This window comes from Crotalus tigris, unplaced genomic scaffold (assembly GCF_016545835.1).
Source record: "Crotalus tigris isolate CLP2741 ecotype Arizona unplaced genomic scaffold, ASM1654583v1 scf7180000023606.2106662, whole genome shotgun sequence".
In the NCBI taxonomy this organism is placed as follows: domain Eukaryota; kingdom Metazoa; phylum Chordata; class Lepidosauria; order Squamata; family Viperidae; genus Crotalus; species Crotalus tigris.
In genome coordinates this window covers 74,655-97,930 of record NW_024100074.1, presented here as the reverse complement: position 1 = coordinate 97,930, position 23,276 = coordinate 74,655, and the positions used below count along the sequence as shown (strand labels likewise).

Here is a 23,276-nt window from a genome sequence, read left to right as displayed (position 1 = left end):
GTGATGTGGCAGCCATGCAGGCCACCATGGTGAGATGAGTCAGGTGTGGAGAAAAAAATTAAGACCTAGTGCCTCTGTCAGAATCCAATTATATTTCATCTTTAATTATCAAATATAGAAACTCCCAATTCTGCCATCTCTGGATTCTGCCATAAGAGGGAGAGAAGGGGGAGAACAAAGGGGCTTTATGGCCCTCACTTCCTTCAGTACACTTCAAAGGGCTGAATGTTGAATGTGTGTTTATTGTAACCTCGAAGTGTTAGCATACCAAAGGAGAGTATTTGCCTTTCATGTAGTTATCTGAAGTCTCCATCCAGACGGAAGAAAGAAGAAAAGGGGTGGAATTGTGATACTTGAAACTATCACTGGAAGGGGGGTTGATTGGGTGGGACTACTGGGGAACCCCTTAAAACCTTGAATGGAAGAGCTTGAACCCCAAGTCCTGTCTAGCATGCCTGCAACCACTTCTCTTAATAAAGGATTCCTGTTGGAAGAATTATTCCAAGAGTTCTGTCTTCTTAAGATGCAAAGTGGGGTGGGTCCTTACATTAGACAGGACTTGCAAAATTAATCCACCTGGAAGGGAGACCCTTGCCGGGGGATTTTGCAAAAATTTACCATGTCAGACAATGGAGCAAGAGAGGGGGAAAACTCCCTGGAAAGAGAGCCGCTGACCCAGTTGGAACCTTGCCAGATGTTGGAATCCGAGAGGCCAGATTCCTCAGGAGAAGAAGTGGTGGAGACACATGACCACAAGCCTCGCTGGTCGATGGGCGTTGGAAAGAAAAGTGAGTGGGGAAAGGAATCAAGAAAGGTGACCCTGAGACGGGGGACCAAGCAACCAGAATGGAAGCAGGAGATGGAGAAATCCCTGCACGCAAGTGAAGAGGGAGGAAGCTGGGCACCGTACTCAGACTGGATCCTAGAGAAAGCTATTGACCTGATGAAGAGAACTCTCAGCTCCCTAGGAGAGGAGAATACTGAGCCCTACGGCCGCCCCAGTTCCTGGAGCCGCAAAGGGAGAGACACCGAGGGGGACGTGGAACCTGCAACCCCAGGGACATCTACTGATCCAGGAGCCCCCACCCCCTACCGGACCACAGATGGCAATCTGGACGGAAGACACTACCACCCACAACGGAGGCACCGATCCATTCCAAGACGTCCACCGTTGGAGGTGAAATTCAAAGGGGAGCCAACACGCTTGGGGTTTTTCCTAACCCAAGTCCTCAGCTACATGGAGGAATATGGGCAGGACATTCCCAGCGACAAAGCCCGCATCCGGATCGTGCAATCTGCCCTGGATGGACCAGCTGCAGATTGGGTAGTGAACTTGCATGACTCCAATGCCCCAGAACTCAGTAACTTCAACCGTTTCATGTCCTCTTTGAGAAGACGATTTGAAGACCCCCTGGCTGATCGCAAAGCCCGTGAAAGAATAACAACGATGAGGCAAGGCAAACGCCCAGTGGCCGAGTATACACAAGAATTCCGGGCCATTGCCAGCAAACTGAATTGGCCAGAAGACATCCTCCTTGGCCATTTCAAAGACGGACTAAACTATGATCTATATGATGCTTGCCTGCCCCGAGGGGACCCACATCGACTTGAGGAATGGTACGTCTTGGCAGAGGAAGCAGAGATCGACATATTGAAGAGGCACCGCCGAAGAAAACAATGGAGCCGCCCCCCGCCTGAGCTGACACACCAACCGGTGAAATCATCGGATACAGCCAAGAAGCAAATGGGGTGTTTCAAGTGCGGAAGAGAAGGGCATCGAGCTGTAGAATGCCGCTCAAAGGCCCCCCAGCACAACCCAGACAGATCCCCAATCAACAAACCCAGAGAGTATTCAGCTAAGCCAAAAGAAACAGCCATGAGAATGATGGAAATTGCAGAAACCCCCACCTCTGCTCACCAAGGGGAAAGAACTCCAGCCTACACCACAGGGACGGTGGATGCCTCAGATGACAGCTCGGAAGGCGAACCCCTGGTAAGTGGACGCATCACACCCATCTTCAAAACAGTGACTATATTAATCCCCCCCATGCCCGAAGCTGTGAAGGTGAAAGCCTTAATAGACTCTGGCTGCACCCGCTGCCTTATTAGCCCAACACTAGTGGGGAATCTGGGCATCCCATCCAGGAGACTGGAACAACCAATCTCATTTGGCCAGCTAGATGGATCCATAGCAGGGGGGATGCCAGCTACCCTAGCCACTCTGCCAATACACCTCTCCCTGGGCAACCATGAAGAGGACTTAACGTTTGTGGTGACCCCAGGTACGGAATGCCCAATGATTCTAGGGATGGAATGGTTGAAAAAATGGAACCCCTGGGTAAATTGGAGGACGACAGAAATCAAATTCCCGAAGGGGGACCCTATGGACTTAAAACCCCAAGGGAGGCTACCAGAATCAAGAATAGAAAAAGCATCCATAGGAGAGGAAAAAAGATTAACAGAAATACCAGAGGAATATAGGGACCTTGCTGAAGTCTTCAGTGAGGAGAGGGCGAATGAGCTTCCCCCCCACCGACCCACAGACTGTACCATTGAATTCAAGCCTGGGGCAAAACTCCCAAAGCCCAGATTATACTCCATGAGCCCAAAGGAGAAGGAGGAAATGGAAAGATTTATAAAAAAAAACCTAGAGAGAGGTTTCATTGAGCCAGCCAAGCCTAAAGTGGCTGCCCCGGTCCTTTTTAGAGAGAAGAAGGATGGCTCTTTACGTTTATGCGTGGATTATAGGGCCCTGAATACAATCAGTGAAAGCAACCTATACCCGCTGCCCCTCATGAAAGACATGCTGTCACACCTATCGAAAGGGAAAAATTTTCTAAACTAGACCTAAGGGAAGCTTACTATCGCGTGAGAATTAAGGAAGGGGACGAATGGAAGACTGCATTTAACTGCCCCATGGGGTGCTATCAATTCAAAGTCTTGCCATTTGGATTACAAGGGGGCCCTGCAGTCTTTATGCAATTAATCAATGACGTTCTAAGGGAGCACCTATTTAAGGGGGTCCTTGTTTACTTGGACGACATTCTTATCTTTACTGAAACAAAAGAAGAACACGTCAAACTTGTCAGAGCGGTTTTAAAGAAGCTGCGAGCCGCTCACCTATATGCCAAACTCTCAAAATGCGAATTCCACCAGGAAAGGATAGACTACCTAGGCTATCGCATATCCCCACAGGGTATTGAAATGGACCCGGAGAAGGTCAAAGCAGTACTAAATTGGGCACCACCCCGCACAAGAAAGCAACTACAAAGTTTCCTGGGCTTTGCAAATTTTTACCGCCAATTCATCCCCTCATTTGCACAGATAGCCTTGCCCCTCACTAACTTACTAAAAACGAAGGGACATCCTCAGTAAAACCTAGCCAGCCACTAACATGGACAATGGAGTGCCAAGCAGCGTTTGAGAGACTAAAGAGACTTTTTTCTGCCGAACCAGTACTAAGGCACCCAGACATGGACAAGCCCTTCATAATACAGGCAGATGCAAGTGATGTGGCAGTGGGGGCTGTGCTATTACAAGAAAATGATGATACAGTATTGCAACCCTGTGCATATACATCCAAGAAACTCACGGAAACAGAACAGCGCTGGCCCGTATGGGAGAAGGAGGCTTATGGGATACGTTGGGCATTACTCACGTGGCGACAGTTCCTGGAAGGCAACAAAATCCCCTTCCAGGTGTGGACTGATCACAAAAATTTAGAAGCCCTGAAAACTTCCAGGAAACTCAATCCCAAACAAGCCCGCTGGTCCCAGCATTTTCACCAATTCCAATTTAAGCTCAAACATTTACCAGGAAGAAAGAACTTCCTGGCAGATGCACTATCTCGCATGCCTCAATATAACAGCGCACGAACCACAGACTCTAGACCAATAATGGCAGAGTCACAACTGGCAGCACCAGTAACCACAAGAACCCAAGCCAAAATAAAACCACAACTGGACAGCCAAACTGGGATTGAATTCAGAAAAAGTTTGGAAACAGATGACTGGTTCCAGAAAAACAAACATGTGTGCACAATGAGAGACGGGTTGCCTTGGGTAGGGGAAAAGTTATATATACCAACAACTCAAAGACTAACTTTCATGCACCTTTGCCATGACACAAAATCAGCAGGGCATTTTGGATTTGTAAAAACTTTACACTTAATTAAACGGCAATTTTGGTGGCCATCAATAAAAAAGGACATAGAAAGTTATGTTGCCAGCTGCCCAACCTGTGCATCAGCAAAGAGGTTGCAAGGGAAATCGCCAGGGCTATTACAACCAGTGGCAAGTCCCTCAGCCCCCTGGAGGGAAATAGCCATGGATTTTATAGTGGAATTGCCAGAAAGCAATGGGAATACTGTTATCTGGACAGTCACGGACCTATTTTCCAAACAGGTGCACTTTATCCCTTGCCAAAAAATTCCCACTGCAAAGGCCTTAGCAAAACTTTTCATCCAGCACATTTACAGATTGCACGGGGCACCCCAACGCATCATCTCTGATAGGGGAGTGCAATTTACGTCTGCATTTTGGAAGGAATTTTTATCCCTCTTAGGGACCACTCAGGGATTGACATCTAGCCACCACCCTCAAGGAGATGGACAAGCGGAACGCTGCCAGTCGGTACTTGAGCAATATTTGAGATGTTTTTTAAATTTCCAACAGAGTGATTGGACGGACTTACTTCCTTTTGCAGAAGTTGCCTACAATAATGCAGTCCACTCCAGCACAGGCTACACTCCTTTTCAAATAGCCAACGGTCAAAGTTTCAACCCTATGCCAGAGTTAACCCCAAAAGAACCAACGATCCCTTCACTGAAAGAATGGATGGAAAACCTACAAAACACCTGGCCAATAGTCAGAAAATCACTAGATGAAGCTAGGCGGGCATACAAAGCACAAGCCGATAAAAAAAGGGTTGAGCCTACACCATTCATTATAGGAGAAATGGTGTACTTATCTACAAAATACCTAAAGTCCCTACAGCCCTGTAAAAAACTTGGACCAAAATATATAGGACCTTTTCCAATTAAAAGAATCATAAATCCAGTAACAGTAGAATTGGAATTACCCAAAAACCTCAGGCAAATACACCCAATTTTTCATTGCAGCTTGCTGAAAAGAGAGCATCAGTCACATCTACGGCCAAAAATCCCCCCACCACCACCTCCACTCATGGTGGAGGGTGAACAACACTTCGAAATAAAGGAAGTCCTGGATTCTAGGAGATATCATGGGGCAACTCAGTACCTAGTTGCCTGGAAACACCTCCCTGCCTCACAAAATGAGTGGGTCCATAAACGTCATGTCAGAGCCCCGAAGCTATTGAAGAAGTTTCACACAGAGTATCCTAACAAGCCTGACTAAATTTTATACTTGTGTTTTCTTTCAGGTGGATCTCTCTTATTGTTAAGAGGGGCCGGATGTCAGAATCCAATTATATTTCATCTTTAATTATCAAATATAGAAACTCCCAATTCTGCCATCTCTGGATTCTGCCATAAGAGGGAGAGAAGGGGGAGAACAAAGGGGCTTTATGGCCCTCACTTCCTTCAGTACACTTCAAAGGGCTGAATGTTGAATGTGTGTTTATTGTAACCTCGAAGTGTTAGCATACCAAAGGAGAGTATTTGCCTTTCATGTAGTTATCTGAAGTCTCCATCCAGACGGAAGAAAGAAGAAAAGGGGTGGAATTGTGATACTTGAAACTATCACTGGAAGGGGGGTTGATTGGGTGGGACTACTGGGGAACCCCTTAAAACCTTGAATGGAAGAGCTTGAACCCCAAGTCCTGTCTAGCATGCCTGCAACCACTTCTCTTAATAAAGGATTCCTGTTGGAAGAATTATTCCAAGAGTTCTGTCTTCTTAAGATGCAAAGTGGGGTGGGTCCTTACAGCCTCTTTTGGAGGCAAAAATAATATAAGACCAGGTCTTATTTTCGGGGAAACATGGTATCATACTTCAGCTAACTGAATTCATAGTTATATGTAATAGAGTGGTTTTAACCATGTATCACATATCATTACTTCACCATCATTGGAACAGTCATCTATAGTGTCTTTTTCAGCACTGTTCATTTTTCAACCAGTTCTGTCCACATTTGAGGTGATTATAGATACAGTTATAGTTTTAATTAACCTGTACATTGGTCTTATGTTTATGATATTTATGATTCAGTATCATAAAGTGGAACCCAGCCAACTCTACACCTCATTCTTGCAAAATTGGACTAGTGCATTGTGAGACCACTGATTATGCATCTTGCATGCTGAAACAATATCTCAGTGGGTACTTAGATTTTTTCCCCCCATTCTTATAATTTCACCAGTGTTTTTAGATCTCTTTTTGGGAAGAGAAAGGAATTCTGTTGTGAGAATGAGGAAGATGCTTTCCAAGCTGACTGGTCCCAAAGATCATTGAAATCTGTAACAAACCACAAGGACAAAAATGGTGATGCTGTGTGATGCTGCAATCGCATATTACATTTTAATATTTAATACAAATATCTAAATTGTGGGACATGCATGATGATGATGCATGTGTCATCATTTGGCCTCTGTGCTCCTCCTGCAGATGCTCATGACAGTAATTCCTCCATTTTCTTATTCAATATTCCTCCATTTTCATTGATCTCTCAAATAGGAACTAATCAGGACTCAGTTAGACATCTTCATAGAAGAAAACCAGACCATGGAATCTAGTATCTCAGACCAGAAGATTTATGTTTCTTTACTAGTACTTTTTTACTCTGATGCTGAGAATTTTGATCTGAACAAAAGTAAATAATTCCCAACCTAAGTAGACAAAAAACCAACTTGTAGAGAGCCAGAAGGTAGCTCAACAATTGATGGTCCTGAAGCTTTGCAGCATCAGAATTCAACAAAATCATAAACATAAGCTGCAGTTGGTGGGAAGTACAAAGAACTTAAGTATTTAAGCAGATTGAAGCCTTGATTAAACAATGAGCTTAATAGCCTATCCTTGATATTGATAATCTCTTATGGCTGTGGTGGCGCAGTGATTAGAATGCAGTATTGCAGGCTAATTCTGCTGACTGCCAGGAGTTTGATACTGGCCAGCTCAAGGTTGATTCAGCATTCCATCCTTCCAAGGTCGGTAAAATGAAGAACCATATTATTGGGGACAATAGGCTAGCTTAGTAAACTGCTTAGAGCAGACATGTCAAACTTGCGACGTCACCTGATGTCGCACTATGTATCGGAACTTTTTTGCCATTGCCGGCAATGGGGTGGGTGCGGTTTTGCAATGACGCGTCCGGCCTCTGGGCCGGCAGTTTGACACCCCTGGCTTAGAGACTGCTGTAAAGTACTGTGAAGCAGTATATAAGTCTAAGTGTTATTGCTACTGCTATTATGCAAACCTAGACATTTGGAACTCTTTATTTATATTTCATGTTTCTAGACCAGTGTTTCCCAAACTTGACAATTTTAAGGCATGTGGACTTCAACTCCCAGAATTCCACAGCCAGCGTTGCTGGTTGTGGAATTCTGGGAGTTGAAGTCCTCATGCCTTAAAATTGTCAAGTTTGGGAAACACTGGTCTAGACCATTCATCTACCTGAAGGAAGGCTTATTTTTTAATCTCTGTTACCTTGATACCAAACTTTTTTTTATTACTATTAAAAGTTTTACAAATTTATTACAATATAAACCCCCCACCCCTTCCCCCCCACTTCCCAGAGCTGATTACAGGGTAACAAATAAACAAACATAATCTAACTAACATAAAGCAACTATACTATCAATCAAAACCATAACACACTTTAACTCCTTCTCAAAACAAATATTAACAAATTAAAACAAGAATAATAATTATCTAAAATCTACTCAAAAGCAAGGTAATACTTTTCAGTTTCATATTTCTTTTGAATATAATCAACCCATCTTCTCCAAACCATAATGTATCTTTCTTGTGAATGGTCCTTCAAGTAGGCGGAGATTTTCGCCATTTCTGCTAAATTAGACACCTTAAGTATCCATTCTTCCAAAGTAGGCAGTGAGTTTTTCTTCCAATATTGCCCCACCAATAATCTTGCAGCTGTTATAAGATTCAACATCAAATTGATTTCTTTAACATCAAAATCTACAATAATACCCAACAAAAATAATTGCGGAGTAAACTTTATCTTTCTCTTAAAAATCTTTTGAATATTCCACCAAATCTTAATCCAAAAGGCTTTAGTATCTCTACAGGTCCACCAGATATGAAAATAAGTTGCATCTAAATGTCCACATCTCCAACATTTGGGCTGTAAATTCGGATACATGCGAGACAACCTTTGGGGATCCAAATGCCATCTATAAAACATTTTATAAAAATTTTCTCTTAAATTTTGCGCTTGTGTAAATTTTACATTTCTAACCTAAATTGTCTCCCATGTATCCAATAAAATCGGATCTTGAATATTTTGAGCCCATTTAACCATACAATCTTTAACTAACTCCGTTTCAGAGTCCAATTCTATTAAGGCACTATAAATTCTTTTTATATGAGCTCGACTTTGATCTTTAGTCTGTTTTACCAAATTCACATCCTCTAAAGTGATACCAACCTTTTGATCTATACTCCACCTCACTAACAATTGATTATAATAAAACCAAGAATATAACAATATTTTCTTGCTTCAACTCAGTTAAGGGCTTTAATTGCCAATGCTGCCCAACCAAACTAAGTAATTCCTTGTAAGAAATCTTATCCAAATTTACTCCCCTAGATACTCCCTCTATCATGTGTCCAGGAATCCCCCAAATTGGGATTTTATAATTTAACCTATAATATTTCTTCCAGACACGCAACAAGGCACTTCTCAAAATATGGGTTTTAAAAATCTGATCAACTTTTTATCATAAATTAAATATGCGTATCATCCATATAATAAATCCCATCCCTCAAGAGATAGAATATTTTTATTTGTTAAGTTGAGCCAATCACTAATCAGCGTTAAAGCCACCGCATCATAGTACAATTTTAAATTAGGTGCCTTTAGTCCTCCTCTTTCCCGTGTATCCTGCATAATTTTGAATTTAACTCTCGGCTTTTTTCCTGCCCAAATGAATTTGTTAATCTCCTTCTGCCATTCCTCCAGATTAGCATCTTTTTTCAAAATAGGTATCATCTGAAATAAAAAAAGAAACTTTGGACGTATATTCATTTTAACTGCCGAGATTCTCCCCAACAAAGATAATTGTAATTTTTTCCAATCATTTAAGTCCTTTTGCACTTTTACCCATAATGTCTCATAATTAGTTTTATACAATTTAACATTAGAAGCTGTTATATATACTCCTAAATATTTAACCTTTCTCACTATTTCAAAACCTGTTAATTTAACCATAATATCCTTTTCCTTCATAGACATGTTTTTCACTAATATTTTAGTCTTATTATTATTTACCTTAAAACCAGAAACCTTCCCATACTGAATTAAAATTTCAACCAAATCCCTAACCGACTCTGTCGGTTGAGATAATGTCACAACCAAATCATCAGCAAAAGCTCTCAACCTATAATCATTCTTATTTAGTTTTATTCCCTTTATACAAGATGACTCCCGAATTTTGTTAAGTAAAATCTCCATTGTTAAAACAAATAACAACGGTGATAAAGGACATCCCTGTCTTGTACCCTTTTCAATTTTAAATGCTTCTGTTAATCCCCCATTAACTATGATTTGTGCAGATTGTTGTTGATATATAGCCTTAAGGTAAGATAAAAATTTGTCCCCAAAATTCATTTCCTCTACTACTCTGAATAAGAATTGCCAATCTAATTGATCAAAAGCTTTTTCAGCATCTAAAAAAATCAAAGCCGCGGGGATTTGATTGTTCTTGTCTAAATACTCAATTAGATTAACAATTTGTCTAACATTATATTTCATATATCTTCCAGTTATAAATCCAGATTGATCACTATGAATCAATTGCTTCAAAACTCGCATTAATCTATTTGCCAATATTGTATTCAGAAGAGATATAGACCTATAATTTTTGGGCTGGGTCAAATCTTGGTCCTCCTTCGGAATCAATGATATAAAAGCCCTTCTCCATGATGGAGGTACCTCTGCTCCCAACAAAATGTTATTAAAAAGTTCCTTCAATGGTTCTATCATTTCTTCAGATAACATTTTATAGTAAATTGCTGTTAATCCATCTATACCTGGAGCCTTACCAACTTTTAATTGTTTAATTGCCCAAATAATCTCTTCAGAAGTAATTAAACCATTAATCTCATCTCTTTGATCAATAGTAAGTTTAGGAAAATGCGATTCCTGTAAGTATTTTTCTATATCTGAAACTTGTATGCTTTCACTAGTATATAACTTTGAATAAAAATCTAAAAAACTCCTTTTAATCAAATTTTGTTGATAAACTTCTTTACCTTTATAATTTATTTTCTCTATAATCCTTGATTTCTGTTTCTTTCGTAATTGGTAAGCCAACCACCTACCAGGTTTGTTTGCATTGCAAAATATATTATGTTTCATATACCTCAAATTAATTGCAATCTGATCAGCTATTAACATATTAAATTGTTCCTTAAGCAAGATAATAGAAGCTTTTAAATTATTGTCCAGTGGATTTAATGTAAGAGCCTGATACCAAACTTTTTATTGAAACTTACTATTTTTGTGTGATGCTTGACACCTTGATAAAAGATTATGGATATGTCTACAATTTTGATCATAAGTGAATTGATTTTATGATATCTCTTCTAATTTAATTCCAGGGATTTGTTAGGCTGTTAAAATAGCCAGTTTCCAGGAAGGACCTATTGGCTGATGTTGGCTCATTGAGTCTGCTTTGCCATGCATAGGGTAGCACTCAAGTTTGTCAATATCTTGCAGAAGATAGATTGGCTCTTTTTTTTTTTTTGCAAAATAATCTTAAATTTTGTAAGTATCTAAAAATCATTCATGCAGAGGACCTTGTAGTAGAATGGAATAGATCCTATTTTTTCCTGATTATTTGGAGATGGCTTCTTCTTCATGCATGATTTCTAAAGAATTAAAGTTTCCTTTTGGGATTTGAGTCTGAAAGATTTTCAGTTGCTTCTTTAAGAATTTATCTAGCTGCTACCTTCATATTTTGAGGTAGTTAATATTTTTTCTTGTTTTCTTGCAGCCTGTTGTGAGCAATTTTGGAAAGATACATCAAGACCAAAATGGTGTTTATCAAAAGATAAAAGATGAACAGATGCCAACATTATAGACCAGATATTATGCTATAAATATGGAGGAAGGATGTTTCAGCAACTTGGCCTAGGGGCAAAAAATAAAATAAAAAATAGCACCCTGATAAGTAGCTATTTGCAACATTATCAGTGTGAATTTAAATATTCTAGTAGATGTCAAAATCTTTGCTACTAAAGTTGGAGCCAATTGATTAAGCTGAAAACAGTTTGAGCAGACTTCCTTCAGGCTGTCTTCTCAATAGTATTACTATGATTGGAAGCAGCCTGATTAAGGTTGAAGCCAAGACCTGGATTTTACTGATTAATTTTAACTTCAATTAAATTTCTTCCTAGTAGGCTTAGAACCTATCACTGTGACTGACAATGTTCAGTCTAGAAACCAAATTGGCCTTATCTGGATTTTCTTTTAAGGCCTTATTATATATAGATTTTTTTAAAAGCCAAATGTGTTAAATTTGACTAACTTGACTCTTTTATGCTGGAAAGTTCCAAAGTTGAAAATTGTAAGGGGATAGGAAAATTCTATGTTGAGTTATTTTATCTCTATTTCATTTGTAGCAGAAATTAGTTCTTTCTGCATTTATAGACCCCAAAACATCCCTTGATATGTTTAGTATCTGATGAGAAGTATTGATTCTGCAATTTTGGGGAAGAGTCCACCCTTTCATTTATTCTCAAAGTCCTGAAATGGCATTCTGATCTTATTTCAGTATAAAAAAATGGAGAATTATAAAGATAGAATGAAAAGAAACCAGCTTCTGAGACACTACTTAAAAGGAAGAAACTTGCAAAAGTAAAAATAAGATTTATGATGTTTGCTTATTCAATCAAGATTATAATGTATACAATGTTTTTTCCCCACCCAGCATCTTTAAATAGGTTTTTCTTGACTGGGACTGAATGTTGAGGCTTTAAAGATTTGTTTACAGATAAGATATGAGAAGAAGCTATCCGTTTCTGTTAAATCAACAGATTTAAATAATTTAAATATACGGATTTATTTATTTTAAAATAAACCAAGAAAGTGATAAGCTATGGTATTAAAATTGAAGGAAAGTGTTAAATTTGTGAAGGAATTTCTGAAAAGAGATGATAAGAAATTAGTTTGTGGACATTATGAGATGGGATTAAATTTCAATAGGTTGTTGCTTGTAGCTCTTAATGGAATCTGTACTGAATTTTGAATAATGAGGCTTTAAAGATATGTTTGTAGTCATGGAAAGAATGTCTATGGAGATTCTCAGTCATCCAGGTATAGTTGTCCCAAAGTGTTTTTTTCAGGAGGCAACTGGACTTTCTTGTTTTTCTTTGAAGACGTTTCGCTTCTCATCCATGAAGCTTCTTCAGCTCTGACTAGATGTTGGGGAGCGGAAGGATTTATATTGCTTGCAGAGAGCTGGTCATTTGCATTCTTTTGGGGCCATTTGGAGGTTTACCTGTGTCCTCAAGATCACCTGAGTAGTGGAAATGTGTGTGGAGCCTTCTTGGCTGCAGGATGTTTTCTGCCCTGTGTCCCTTCATTATTGAAGATAGGTACAGGCTGTTGGGGATGAGTCTGTGTTGTCTGCATATCAACTGAAACACAAATGGTTCCTGTAGTCTGCAATGTTTTCAGACTCTTGCACCGTTCGAAGGGTGTTCATCCCAAAGCGCATAGCCAAAAATGCATAGCCAAATTCTCATCCAAGAAGCTTCTTTCCCGAAAACATTGCTTCTTGGATGAGAAGCAAAACATCTTCAAACAAAAACAAGTAAGTCTAGTTGCTTCCTGAAAACAGCTTTGAGATAATCATCCCCCCCCCCCCGATGACTGAGAATCTCCATAGACATTTAGCTATGCACTTTAGGATGAACACCCTTTGAATGGTCAGAGAATATGAACAGATTTCCAGAAAACATTTCAGACTACAGGAACCATTTGTGCTTCAGTTGACATGCAGACAACACACACTCATCCCTAACAGCCTGCGCCTGTCTTCAACAGTGAAGGGACACAGGGCAGAAAACATCCTGCAGCCAAGAAGGCTCCACACACATTTCCACTACTCAGGTGACTTTGAGGATACAGGTAAACCTCCAAATGGCCCCAACGATTCTCTAAAAGAATGCAAATGACCAGCTATCTACAACCAATATAAATCTTTCCACTCCCCACCATCTAGTGAGAGCTGAAGAAGCTTCTTGGATGAGAAGTGAAATGTCTTCAAAGAAAAACAAGAAAGTCCAGTTGCCTCCTGAAAAAGCACTTTGGGTCATGGAAAGAATATTTTTTTGTATATTTAGAGAAAATAAGTTATTGTGTAAAGTAAATGAAAGTAATAAGAAACTGATATACTTGTTTAAGGTTAATATTTATATATATTTCTGGAGGCTCTTAATGGAGTTTTGCTGATTAAGACTCAATAATAAGGCTTTATTATTAATATATAAAAGATGACATATGGGATGAAGAAATTATAGTTTGAATTTTAGAGAAGGTGATATGTTATTGAAATTAAAAATAGAAGGGACAAATCATATGTGTGTGTGTGTGTGTGTGTGAATATTGTGTATAGGTATAGTATATATATAGAAATGAGGGGAAATGAAGAAAAAGGATCAATGTGTGTGTGTATGTATATATGTGTATATATGTATGTGTATACACACACACACACATATACAGTGGGGCAAAAAAGTATTTAGTCAGCCACCAATTGTGCAAGTTCTCCCACTTAAAAAGATGAGAGAGGCCTGTAATTGTCATCATAGGTAGACCTCAACTACGAGAGACAAAATGAGAAAACAAATCCAGACAATCACATTGTCTGATTTGGAAAGAATTTATTTGCAAATTATGGTGGAAAATAAGTATGTGGTCAACATCAAAAGTTCATCTCAATACTTTGTTATATATCCTTTGTTGGCAATGACAGAGGTCAAATGTTTTCTGTAAGTCTTCACAAGGTTGGCACATACTGTTGCTAGTATGTTGGCCCATTCCTCCATGCAGATCTCCTCTAGAGCAGTGATGTTTTGGGGCTGTCGCTGGGCAACACGGACTTTCAACTCCCTCCAAAGGTTTTCTATGGGGTTGAGATCTGGAGACTGGCTAGGCCACCCCAGGACTTTGAAATGCTTCTTACGAAGCCACTCCTTCGTTGCCCGGGCGGTGTGTTTGAGATCATTGCCATGCTGAAAGACCAAGCCATGTTTCATCTTCAATGCCCTTGCTGATGGAAGGAGGTTTGCACTCAAAATCTCATGATACATGGCCCCATTCATTCTTTCCTGTACACGGATCAGTCTTCCTGGTCCCTTTGCAGAGAAACAGCCCCAAAGCATGATGTTGCCACCCCCATGCTTCACAGTAGGTATGGTGTTCTTTGGATGCAACTCAGCATTCTCTCTCCTCCAAACACAACGAATTGTGTTTCTACCAAACAGTTCTACTTTGGTTTCATTTGACCATAGGACATTCTCCCAATCCTCTTCTGAATCATCCAAATACTCTCTAGCAAACTTCAGATGAGCCCGGACATGTACTGGCTTAAGCAGGGGGACACGTCGGGCACTGCAGGGTCTGAGTCTCTGGCGGCGTAGTGTGTTACTGATGGTTGCCTTTGTTACATTGGTCCCAGCTCTCTGCAGGTCACTCACTAGGTCCCCCCGTGTGGTTCTGGGATTTTTGCTCACTGTTCTTGTGATCATGTTGACCCCACGGGGTGAGCTCTTGCGTGGAGCCCCAGACCGAGGAAGATTATCAGTGGTCTTGTATGTCTTTCATTTTCTAATTATTGTTCCCACAGTTGATTTCTTCACACCAAGCTGCTTGCCTATTGCAGATTCAGTCTTTCCAGCCTGGTGCAGGTCTACAATTTTGTTTCTGGTGTCCTTCGACAGCTCTTTCGTCTTCACCATAGTGGAGTTTGGAGTGTGACTGTTTGAGGTTGTGGACAGGTGTCTTTTATACTGATAACAAGTTCAAACAGGTGCCATTAATACAGGTAATGAGTGGAGGACAGAGGAGCCTCTTAAAGAAGAAGTTACAGGTCTGTGAGAGCCAGAAATCTTGCTTGTTTGTAGGTGACCAAATACTTATTTTCCACCATAATTTGCAAATAAATTCTTTCCAAATCAGACAATGTGATTGTCTGGATTTGTTTTCTCATTTTGTCTCTCATAGTTGAGGTCTACCTATGATGACAATTACAGGCCTCTCTCATCTTTTTAAGTGGGAGAACTTGCACAATTGGTGGCTGACTAAATACTTTTTTGCCCCACTGTATATATGTATGTGTGTGTATACACATACATATATACACATATATACATATGTACATGCAAATACATATTGATCCTTTTTCCATATTTTTTCTTCATTTCCCCTCATTTCTATTTTCTTCTTGCATTTTTAATGTTTTTATTTTTGTATTTTACGTACTTTGCATTAGTTTTTTTAATACATGTTTTATTGGTTTTAACTATAACAATCTCCAGTGCCTAATGTACAGCATGTTGTCTTGGTTTAAGTTTTAATAATAAAAAAGACAATAATAATCAATTAACAATCAGTAATGATTAAGTTTGGTAATTCCATAATTAGTATATTAATTAATAATATATTTCTTTGATCTTACCTTCTCCTGTTTATATTCTCTTTCTTCAACCTTAAACAAAATGTAATTCTTTATATTTCAATATATAAATGTTAAATATAAACACATTTTTATATTTATACAAATAATAATAATCTCTATGTGTAGCATTTTTAGCTTATATTATTCTTATAACCATCATCTCATTAATTCACCATCATCCTATTTTCATAATTTTTGTTTAAGCTTAATTTCCCTTATATTCAATCCAATTCTTATCAGTCATAATTTCTTCATATGTTAGTCATCTAAATGTCCAAATCTTTCCTATCATGCATTATAGAAATCCTGTATTTATTATCTATTTTATAGTATCTAGGTATAACATCCCTTTAAATCAGTTTATATCACTTATAAAGTTACATCAACCAACTATTTCTACATTTCATATATTGTAGGACATACTATATTACTTAAATCTCTTATCCCTCTTGTTATAGGGCCCCTTTATGTTCAAGGTTCTCTATTCTTTTAACCAAATTCAAACAAGTGTTTATTCATCTGGTAGGGCGAGTAAAATCTCTTGCATCTGTCTGTGGTCTTCTTTTGCTGGTTAATGTTCCAAGTTGATATAATCCGCTTACCTGGCAGTTCCTGTATTTTTGCAAATGTTGTTGGGAATACAAAAGATGAAGTAAGTAAGATGTATACTTTCTATCTCCCAAACTCTGATAGTTCTCTTAAAAATTCTATAGTCCAGTCCATTTTTATTGTTGTATCAGAATCTTATAGATTCTTTCCTGTTTGTATTAGATTGTAATTCTTTTCATTTGTTGTTTCATCAATGTGGTCATATTCTTCTAATTTGTGGTCTGTTATTTGATTTGTTTGTTCATTCGTCATTTCCTGGATGTTTTTTAATTGTAGATTTAAATTAGAAATATACTTATTTAAATCATCAGAGTTGTTTCAAATTTCCTTGTGGTTTGAATCTATTGTCATTTGTATTTGTCCTAACATTGCATTTATTTCCTCCTGGAAAGTATTTGTCTTGCCTTGAAATATTACTTCTGGAAGTCTTTGATTTTCCAGGCTAAATCCTTCAGGAGAAAATGGCGTCCTGTCATTTTTTGATATGTATATGATATCCATGTTGTCTCCCCTCTTTAAATAATCTTTCATCAATGTTTTAGTTCAAGGGTCAATTATCAGTCAGTTCAAAATTACAGTTCAATACGTTAAGCCACTTTAAATCCTTCCTGTAGATTCTCCTTTAAAAGATTAGCCAAGAGCTGAGGTTTTTCTTTTCCATAAACAATTCTTAAATTTAAACAACAGTTCAGGTGCTTTTTTTTTCTTTCAGACACTTTTTAATCTTATAGCTGGCCTAGCTCTTCCTTTGTTCCCAACTATCTTCAAGGTTATTTGCAATTCAAAGGAACAGATTATTCTTTATCTCTGAGCATTCTTCCAGTTTCTGAGTCCTTATTGTTACTGTTCTATGCTCTGATTCTCCAGTAGGTGTCAGCAGTTATTTCTTTTTTCATTTTTTTTTCAATCAAAAAGTTATTTTTTGTTATGTATTTTTTATAATTCCATCCAAATACTTTAGGGTATAATCTTTACAGTTCTTTAGTCCTTCAATTTATCCAGACTGTAGTATTTTAAATTGAATTTTAGTATAACTCTTTCCTCCTTAATATTAATTTGCTGCTTCCGTCTATAAGGGAATGGGGATATAATTCCCTCCCTTCTCTTTTGGAGATTTTCTTGCTTTGGGGATCTTTCTCAAGGATTCAATTAGTAGATAGAAGAAAGAAGATCAATACTCTCACCAATTCCAAGCACCCTGTTCACCGATATTCGGGTTCGTGCTCTTGGACTTCGGCTGCAAGTAGCTTGGGCTAGACGCTGATCTCATGCTAGCCTTTCTCCTGTCAGGTCAGAGGGCTTCCCCCAGATCAAATGAAGCAATCATTGTTGCTTCATGATCAATGGAGCGTCCCTCCTTCATGGTCACCTCTTTGGAGCGACTTCGGATCCATCTAGGATCCCCCTGGCAGGACAAAACCAACCATGGGGAGCGAAGCTTTGCTCTCCCATGATCGTGTGTTATGGGTGCAAAACTGGAAATCTGCATTAGTTTTTATCTTCATATTTTAAAACTTAAATAAAAATATTTTTTAGAATCGGTAAGTTTGTAATTTAATCCATCTGAAAATGTGTTCTGTTGGATTGGTTGTATCTCAGTGCTTAACTGGTGAGATTTCAGATTGTAGATTTATATTTCATCAAATGTTACTAGTGAAGCAAGCAATTCTACAAAGGTCCAGGGCTTATCTGAAATTTATAAAAACAATATTGAACTTATAACTGTTAGTTCTTTAATGTATCTGTATGCTGTTCTACAAATAATGGTTATACAGAAGCTGTAACAGTGACAACTTGCTAGACTAAACCTAACAAAGAAGATGATTTAGAGAGATATCAAAGAATTCAAAATGATGGCCATTAATATTACTTTTTGTCACCCAAATGGATTTCCTATAAAAAACTTTCCTGTTTCTGTTTTGACCTCAATAAAAATGAGCACTTGCTGTATTTCTAATGATGTTCAATTTCAGCAAAGAATAGTTGCCATTTGTTAACATATCTTGGCCAAGAAAAGAAATCAGGAGGATTGAGTGTCTCCATACATGGTGTCTATGAGACAAAAAATGAAGGCAACATTGTTTGTGTTATGATAAATCTGTAGAACTGGTGCAAATTAATCGAACAGGGGACATCTGTTACAAAGTGAATTTGTCCATCTTATGTATTCTACTTGATAGAGGGTACTTTGGATTTCTTCCCTCTGAGAGGTCTATGCGAGGAACAAGTCTTCTTGGTCATGATTCCAACCTTCTGATGTTCAAACTACCCCCACTTTGTTATTCTTCAGACAGCTTTGAAAGCTATTTTGTTTCAGAGGGAATTTGCATTTGCTTGACTGTTTACATCTTCCTTGTGGGACAGTCAGGCAAGATTGGTCAAAGTTCTGGAATTCTAAAATGCTCAGGAATAATAGTTTCTCCCTCTTTTACTCCTCCTCTCTAGTCTAAAAGCAAACTTAAAACATTGGCAAGACACTTCCAATTTGACGCGGGAGAAAACCCAAATAACCAGGTTTTGAGGCTCCCAGTGTTTTCATTTCTGTGGGAAACGGGTCCAAGTGGCTCTTTGAGTGTTTAAGGTTGCCGACCCCTGAACTAAGGCCACTGCATAGAAATCAGTATAAACTATTTACTGGAAAAACACTGGAACAAGAAATATTACTGAAGTTTGGAGCAGAATAGTGTGTGTCTCCATGTCTGGAAAGTTTTGGTTCTTTTTCCTACTGTCTGACATATCTGAAGCCAACTATAAGAAATAGTTTATAAGGGTGTTTTCCTGCCTTTGAATGGTTAATACAGCAAAATCTGCAGCAGTAGCCCCCATCCCCAGTCAAGTAAAGTCCATTAGATCAGTTAGTGACTTTAGCAAATGATCTCTTAGAAATAAATTAGAGAATAGCTTCATAACCCTGGAAGAGATTTATTTTTTTTATTTTTATTTTTAAAATTTATAAGCCGCCCCACTCCCGAAGGACTCTGGGCGGCTAACAATAAAAAACACATAAAACATAACAAAACAACAATACAAAAACAATCATCCAGGGGTAAGGTTTTATAAATTCCAGGCCTGCAGGAAAAGCCAGGTCTTAAGTAGCTTACGGAAGACCAACAGGGTGGGAGCGGTCCTAATCTCCGGGGGGAGCTGATTCCAAAGCGTGGGCACCATCACAGAGAAGGCCCTCCTCCACGGCCCCGCCAAATGGCACTGCTTGGCCGACAGGGCCTGAAGGAGGCCCAGCCTGTGGGATCTAACCGGACGTAGGGAACTATGAGGTAGTAGGCGGTCTCGCAAATAGCCTGGCCCTGAGCCATATAGGGCTTTAAAGGTAATGACCAACACCTTGAATTGGACCTGGAGACCAATAGGCAACCAGTGCAGCTCACGGAGGATAGGTGTAATGTGGGTGTATCGAGGAGCACCCACTATCATTCGTGTGGCTGCATTCTGGACCAACTGTAGTCTCCGAATACTTTTCAAGGGTAGCCCCATGTAGAGCGCGTTGCAGTAGTCCAAACATGAGGTGACAAGGGCGTGAGTGACTGTAAGGAGAGCCTCCTGGTCCAGGTAGGGTGCAATTGGTGCAACAGGCGAACTTGTGCAAAGGTCCTCCCAGCCACAGCCGTCAATTGATGTTCCAAATTCAGCTGTGGATCAAGGAGGACACCCAAGTTGCGAACCCACTCCGAAGGGGGTATATTTTCCCCGCAAGAGTCAACACTGGACAGTCGACATGATCCTTGGGAGGCAACATCCAAAGCCACTCGGTCTTGTCAGGATTGAGCCTGAGTCTGTTAACCCCCATCCAGACCCTCATGGCTTCGAGGCAATGGCCCATCACATCGGCCGCTTCACTGAGAGAGCTCGGGGAGGAGATATATAACTGGGTATCATCAGCATACTGATGAAACCTCACCCCGTGCTGTCTGATGATCTCACCCAGCGGCTTCATATAAATGTTAAATAGTAGGGGAGAGAGGACCGACCCCTGTGGCACGCCGCATTCAAGGGGCCTCGGGGTTGACCTCTGCCCTCCCACCAATACCGATTGTGACCGGCCAGAGAGGTAGGAGGAGAACCACCGTAAAATGGTGCCTCCCACTCCCACCCCTTCGAGTCGTCACAAAAGGATACCATGATCGATGGTATCGAAAGCTGCTGAGAGGTCAAGTAGCACCAAGACAGAGGAATAACCTCTGTCTCGGGCCCGCCAGAGATCATCCATCAGCGCGACCAAAGCGGTTTCTTTGCTGAAGCCGGGCCTGAAGCCAGATTGAAAAGGGTCTAGATAATCGATCATGGGGTGCCTCAGGGCTCAGTCCTGTCCCCCCTCCTTTTTAACATCTACATGAAACCGCTGGGTGAGATCATTCGGCGACACGGGGTGAGGTATCATCAGTACATGGATGATACCCAATTGTATATCTCCACCCCGTGACCTTTCAGTGAAGCAGTCGACGTGATGTGCCAGTGCCTGGAAGATGTGAGGGTCTGGATGGGGGTGAACAGGCTTAGGCTCAACCCTGACAAGACCGAGTGGCTCTGGGTCTTGCCTCCCAAAGATCAACTGGAGGGTCCATCATTAGTCCTGGGGGGGGGACAAATTTACCTCCCTCAGTGGAGGCACGCAACTTGGGTGTCCTCCTGGACTCACAGCTACATTTGGAACAACATCTATTGGCTGTGGCCAGGGGGACCTTTGCCCAGGTTCGCCTGGTGCACCAGTTGCGGCCTTATTTGGACCGGAGAGGCTTTACTCACGGTCACTCATGCCCTTGTCACCTCAAGACTGGATTACTGTAACACGCTCTACATGGGGCTACCCTTGAAGAGCGTTCGGAGGCTGCAGTTGGTTCAGAATGCAGCCGCGAGAGCGATTGTGGGCGCGCCAAGGTACGCCCACGTGTCACCTATCCTCCGCGAGCTGCACTGGCTTCCTGTGGGTCTCCGGACGCAATTCAAGGTGTTGGTTATCACCTTTCAAAGCCCTTCATGGCATAGGGCCAGGTTACTTACAGGACCGCATTCTGCCGCACAGCTCCCAGAGACCGGTGAGGTCCCATAGATTGGGCCTCCTTCAGGTCCCGTCGGCCAGACAATGTCGGCTGGCGGGCCCTCGGGGAAGGGCCTTTTCTGTGGTGGCTCCGACCTGGTGGAATCAACTTCCCCCCGAGGTTCGAACTACTCCCACCCTGCCGGCCTTTAAGAAAGCTGTTAAAACTCTCCTGTTCCGGCAGGCCTGGGGCTGAAGTCCCCGGGGGGGGGCGGGATATGATTGGACACGCTGTATGAATGTATTTATTTTATTATTTTATTGTTAGATTATTGTTTTAATTTTGTACGCCACCCTGAATCCCTTGGGATTGGGCGGCATATAAATTTTAGAAATAAATAAAATAAATAAATAAATAAATAATCCGCTTCATCCAGAGACCGTTGGAGCTGGAGCGCCACCACTCTCTCTACAACCTTCCCCACAGATTGGAGACTGGACGGAAGTTATTTAAATCAGCCGGGTCCAGGGTAGGCTTCTTGAGCAGGGACCTCACAGGGTCCAGGGTAGGCTTCTTGAGCAGGGACCTCACAACCGCCTCCTTCAGGGATTGTGGAAAAGACCCCTCCCTCAACGAAGCGTTGATCAACACCTGGAGCCAGCTTCGTCTCACCTCTTTGGCAGCCGAGACCAACCAGGAAGGACACGGGTCCAATAAACAAGTGGAGGCTCCACTTGCTCCCACCACTCTGTCAACATCCTTAGCGGTCACAGACTCAAATTCATCCCATAAAACTGAGCTAAGACCTGCCCCAGTCATCTCAAAAGGCCCTGCCCAATCGGAGTCTAGGTCTGTCCGAATCCGAGCGATTTTGTCTGATAAGAATTGCACAAATTCCTCCGCTCTACCCTGTAAGGGCTCCCCAGCTTCCCAAACATTAAGTAGGGAACGGGTCACCCTAAACAGGGCGGTGGGGCGAGATTCTGCAGACGCAATAAGTGCGGAAAAATGCGAACATTTTGCCGCTCGTATCGCCACTAAATAAGTCCTAATATAGGCTGTCCAGTCGGATTCGGAGTTACTAGCCCTCCAGCGTCACTCTAGACGTCTCTTCTGACGCTTCATCTCCCGTAGCTCCTCGGTAAACCAAAGATATCCAAAGATTTCAAAATGGAGTGTGTGAATGGGTGATTGAAGCCTGCACATATTAAAAAGAGGTGAGTTTGTGATTTTTTTGGATGTAATAAGGTTCAATCTAGGATGATCCAAAATAAGTACCTTTTCCTCCTGTTCAGATATAGCTATGCTGAGTGTGAAAACTGGGATAAAATTAACATTTGAATAACATGGTTTTTTGCTTCATTTTTTAAATAGATTTTGACAGCTTCAGCACTATAATATTGTAGAAAGTCAATGACTTAATCACACATGCACACAAAATCCATTTTGACATTCTGAACTGTACAGGATTTCCTCATGCAAAACACTTAACACATGTTTTTCTACTTCAATGAGTCTCTCAATTTCTTAAATAAACAATGGAAAGAATGCTAAGGTGTCCTTTTTCATTTTGTAGAGGAAGAACAGTCAAATTCTGCTCAGTGACAACTGGAAAATCCGAACCAAATTGGATGTATAGCAATTGATTTTCAGTTACTGTTAGGACTAATCCCACTCTGAAATTGTCAGACTTATCACTGTTATAGTTTGCCATGGATAATCCATTGCTTATCTCTATGTTTAGACTCTCTCTCCATTTTAAAAAAACATAGCCGCAGCTTACCTTTCTAGGCTTTTCTTTTATGCCACAATTCCCATATTTCCAGGGTTGTC

The 23,276-nt window shown here is 40.5% G+C and overlaps 1 protein-coding gene across 2 annotated transcripts in view; it reads left to right on the top strand.

Moving 5' to 3' along the window:
- OCA2 (OCA2 melanosomal transmembrane protein) overlaps positions 1-23,276 on the top strand; it is a 348,360-nt gene that overhangs the window by 284,042 nt on the left and 41,042 nt on the right. The window lies entirely within an intron of this gene.